Source organism: Macaca thibetana, chromosome 10, assembly GCF_024542745.1.
Source record: "Macaca thibetana thibetana isolate TM-01 chromosome 10, ASM2454274v1, whole genome shotgun sequence".
In the NCBI taxonomy this organism is placed as follows: Eukaryota; Metazoa; Chordata; class Mammalia; order Primates; family Cercopithecidae; genus Macaca; species Macaca thibetana.
In genome coordinates, this window is record NC_065587.1 from 72171885 (window position 1) to 72176912 (window position 5028).

Consider the following 5028-nt stretch of genomic DNA (forward strand, 5'->3'; position numbering starts at 1 on the left):
CCCACCCCATTCCATGAGACACCTTTTGCAGAAGGCCCATGAGGTCAAAGACATTGGGTTCAGGATACTTTAAAGCCAAAAATGCTTAAAAGTAATTTGGGAGGGGAAGATGGGTTTAAAAAGGGTTTAAAAAGGAAAAGAAAGGTGATAGTTAGGAGGAGGTTTGGGAATGGGTATTAAAAAGGAAGAGTTGGCCGGGCGCGGTGGCTCAAGCCTGTAATCCCAGCACTTTGGGAGGCCGAGACGGGCGGATCACAAGGTCAGGAGATCGAGACCATCCTGGCTGACACGGTGAAACCCCGTCTGTACTAAAAAAAATACAAAAAACTAGCCGGGTGAGGTGGCGGGCGCCTATAGTCCCAGCTACTCGGGAGGCTGAGGCAGGAGAATGGCGTGAACCCGGGAGGCGGAGCTTGCAGTGAGCTGAGATCCGGCCACTGCACTCCAGCCTGGGCAGCAGAGCGAGACTCCGTCTCAAAAAAAAAATAAAAAAAATAAAAAAAAAAAAATAAAAAGGAAGAGTTGGAGTATGGTGTGCAAACCCAGCTGGTAGGATAGGGTCAGGCCAGGCCGAGCCTAGAGAAATCAGGTTTTAGGGACCTGGCTTCTCTGTTGTCTGCTGTGAGGTTGCGCTCACTATCTCAGGCGTGGGTAGGGGGCTTTGTCAAAAAAGTCTTGAGGCTGGGTGCAGTGGCTCTGTAATCCCAGCACTTTGGGAGGCTGAGGTAGGAGGATCACTGCAGCCTGGGCAATATAGGGAGACTGCATCTCTACAAATAACAACAGCAACAACAACAACAACAACAACAACAACAACAACAAAATAGCCAGACTTCGTGGTGCATGCGTGTCATTCCAGCTACTTGGGAGGCGGAGGTGGGAGGATCAATTGAGTCCGGGAGGTCGAGGCTGCAGTAAGCTGTGATTGCACTCTAGCCTGGGTGACACAGTGAGACCCTGTCTCAAAAAATTATATATATAGGTACATAGGTATATCCATATCCATTCATACATACATACATACATATATCTCTCTTGAGCCTCTAAGTTCAGGCAGGTCTTAGAGAATAAATATGGGAAGAAAGAAACACACAACTCACATTACTCAGACATAATCTGCTTGCCATGTTTCTCCTCTTCCTCTAAGACACACTCAAATGTCCCAGTGCTATGAAGCCTTGTCTGACCCACAGACACAGTAAGTGTGTGGCCTTCCTGGGTGCCCTGACAGCAAGCCCATCTCTCTACAAGCCCCCGTGCAGTGAGCACTCTGAATCCTAACTGCCTATTTAGATGTCAATCTCTCACACTGAACTGTGAATAACAAGAGAGAAGGTGGACTAATCACCACCACACCCAGCTAATTTTTGTATTTTGAGTAGAGATGGGGTTTCATCATGTTGGCCAGGCTGGTCTTGAGCTCCTGGCCTCAAGTGATCTGCCTGCCTCAGCCTCTCAAAGTGCTGGGATTATAGGTGTGAGCCACTGCGCCTGGCCTACAACATGAAATCAATATCTAGGTGCAGATTTCAAGCAATATAGAGAATCAGTTTGTGAGAATGACATCATTCAGTTGGAACAAAGTCCAGCTTTGGCAGCCCTGTTGGGAAAGGTAGATCTTGCATCTACCTGTGTGGAAAGTGGGGAGGATGGGGTCTGGAGAGAATGCTGGTGTGGGTGTATGCGTGTGTGCATGTGTGTGTGTGTGTGTGTGTGTGGCAGAAGGCTCTCGGCTCATACACTCTTTGTGACTATAGGGGAGGCTGGGCCTGACTTCTTGCCCTCAGGCTCCTGAATTCCCAGAGATCTTGCTGACAGAGGTCCCTAGAGTGCAAGCGCAAGCTGGGATTGTTCAGGAAAATGGGCTTCCCAGGCTGGGGTGGCCAAGAGACCATTCATAAAAAACCAGGGAGCCCGTGCTTAGCAGTGAATGGCCCAGAAGCCAGGCAGTGTAGCTTTTCCAAGCAGGTAAATGTCCTCACCTGTGCCCTCATAGAGGCACTTCACCAAATACAGCAGCGGGTGGTGGGCGCCCATCGTGCAGGCGCTGTTGAAGAACTGCTGGTGATAGCAGCCCAAGTCTGTCTCGTGCTTGGATGGTAGGAACTTGTAAATATCCACCTGGTCACACAGCGTCATCATGATAATGACACCAAGTATCCCAGAGGATGGAGGCATCACTGAATCTCTTCTAGGGAGATTTCTTGCAGGATGTCCCACAACTCCCAAGGCACCTGGGACTTGAGGATGTAAAAGGGCAGATTGGGGTGCAGCTTATGATAGCTCTTGTAGTTATTAAAGAAATTATAGTCTGGATTCTGGTACCACTTTGAAATATCTGAATGATATATAGATGCGTCCCATACAATTAGGATTCCTTCATTGTACAGACTGTCTCTGAGGAAATGCCTTTTTGTGGTGACCAACTGAGAGTTCAGCAGGCGAATGGTAGTTTTGTGGCTACATCTTGATGGAAGTTGGCTGTGGGTGCCTCATTAAACCTCAAGACTGCATCATGATCATCTAGATCTCTGCCCAGTTGCGAGGACTTCAGAGATCCTGCTGACGAGAAAACAGCACACTTGCCCCAAGACGTGGCTTGGGTCCTAATGCTGCCCTCGGGCAGGTAACCCTCCTACGCAGAGGTACTGAAGAGAAAATCTGTGGTCGCTACTGTGGATACGTTCACATGGTCCAGGAGGTGGCAGCGCAGGGCCTCTGCACTGAACTTAATGGTGGGCCCTGGCCCCTTGTAGGACACTGTACTTTTTCATGCTTAAATAATTCTTCCAGGTGGTTTGCAGCCTGGGGATAAGGTTTTTGGAAAAGCTGTCATTGTTCCACACCTGGAAGGAGGCCTCTGGATAGCCTTGGCTGGGCCTCTGGGGTTGCTGAGGGCCTCACTGCCCCTGTGGGGGTCTTGGGTGCTGCTTGAGGATGCAGATTGGTAATAAGACCTCATGGCCACTTTCCCCAGACTCTTCAACATCTGGAATTTCTTGGTTTGAAATTTAAGGGAATCATAGTAATTCCCTTTCTTCTTTTTCCTTCACACACAGATGACCGCAAACAGGAGAAAGGCCAGGACAGACCAGCTGAAGTTTTCTGCAGGTTGGTGTGAGCCAGGAGGAAGATGTGTTCAGGTAAGCCACTTCGTTCTGAGAAAGAAAGCAGGGAAGATTCTGGCTAGTGTCCCAGGGCTGTGGGCCCTCCAGGTCCTCAGGAACTAGCACTATTCTCTCTCTTTTTTTTTTTTTTTGAGACGGAGTTTCACTTGTTGCCCAGGCTGGAGCGAAGCCCCACGATCTCGGCTTACTGCAAGCTCCACCTCCCGGGTTCACGCCATTCTCCTGCCTCAGCCTCCCGAGCAGCTGGGACTATAGGCTCCCGACACAGCGCCCGGCTAATTTTTTTGTATTTTTAGTAGAGACGGGGTTTCACCGTGTTAGCCAGGATAGTCTCGTACTCCTGACCTCGTGATCCGCCCGCCTCGGCCTCCCAAAGTGCTGGGATTACAGGCTGAGCCACCACGCCTGGCTAGGAACTAGCACTATTCTCTATGGGAGAAAAGTTTGCTTTATTTGGCCTGGAGGCCAAGGCTTATTTTTCTCAAGATGATCAAAAACATCTCAGCTCTGGGATAGAACTCTGGCACCAGGGCTTGGGTCAGGCTCAAGGGGACCAGTTCATTTCAGCTGGGCTCCATGACATTCACTGCTTTTCTCAGGACTGCTGGCTGCAGGGCTCTGCAAAACCAGCTCTGTCCTTGCTCCCTGCACTCTGGGCTACAGAGGCTGCGGTTGCTCCACCCTACTTGGTTCTTGGTAGCTCCCTCTGTTAACACTGGGCAGTGCCCCAGACGTCTTCCCCTGCCAGGCCCTGCCCAGGACGTCCCTTCCCCAGGTGCCTGCAGAATATGTGCTTGGCAGGGGCAGGAGAACCAGGGGGCTGGGAGCCCCAGAAGGGAATCCCAGAGAAGGGGTCTGCTGGGGAAGAGCTGGGACAGAGGCTGCACGGTGGAGGAGACCAGAAGACTGGGGAAGGAGGAGAGGCTGGAAGAGGGGAAGAAGAGCGGGGTGGAGGGGCAGGGAGCCAGCTGCATTCTTCTAATTTAGGTCCAGATGTGACTACCAATGGTACGACAGATAAATAACACTCTCAAAAAAAGAAAAAAATCCAGTTGTTGAAAGAAGGATGGAAGAACCTCAATAAAAAATAACACTGTAACAGGAGAGAAGGAGAACCTCAAAAGGTGGTCACCAGTTCACAGCACACATTACCTCCCTGCAACACAGGAGCAGCAAGCACAAGCGCTCTTGGCTTGGGCAGCAGACACTGTTCTTCAGTTAGCCCGCTTCATTGTCTCTGGGCTGCTCCCTTTGCCCATCCTCTTTGTCCATTGTCCTCCGTGATCACATCTAAAGTGTTTCTGGGATGGATTCCCCTTCTGAATTCTGCACAGCTTTAGCAGCTCATTTCCCGTTGATGCAAGATCTGAGAGCTGAGGATGCCTTAAGGTTATGCCAGCCATACTTGCTGGTCATAAGACTCATTTGGAGTGCTCATTAATACTTTAATTCCCAGCACTGATTTTTACCCTAATGAAGGAGAAGATTCTGGGAAACTGTCTTTGCCTGGATTCCCTAGAGAATAGAGCAAGAGGCAAACGTTTCATGGGAAAGCCTTAATGGGAGGCGCAATCCTAGGGTAACAAAACTTAGGGACCAGGGGAAGGAAGGCAGGCAAATGCAAGATGGTGTATTACTGAGCTGACCACAACTGCACAAGAAAACATAGCTTGTGGTGGCCGGGCGCGGTGGCTCACGCCTGTAATCCCAGCACTTTGGTAGGCTGAGGCGGGCAGATCACCTGAGGTCGGGAGTTCGAGACCAGCCTGGCCAACATGGCAAAACCCTGTCTCTACTAAAAATACAAAAATTAGCCGGGCGTGGTGGCACACACCTGTAATCCCAGCTACTCAGGAGACTGAGGCAGGAGAATCGCTTGAACCTGGGAGGCGAAGTGAGC

At 50.4% G+C, this 5028-nt stretch overlaps 1 pseudogene; it reads right to left on the reverse strand.

Moving 5' to 3' along the window:
• Positions 1-515: 515 nt before the first annotated feature.
• On the reverse strand, positions 516-4531 carry LOC126964120 (beta-galactoside alpha-2,6-sialyltransferase 1-like; annotated as a pseudogene).
• Positions 4532-5028: the final 497 nt, after the last annotated feature.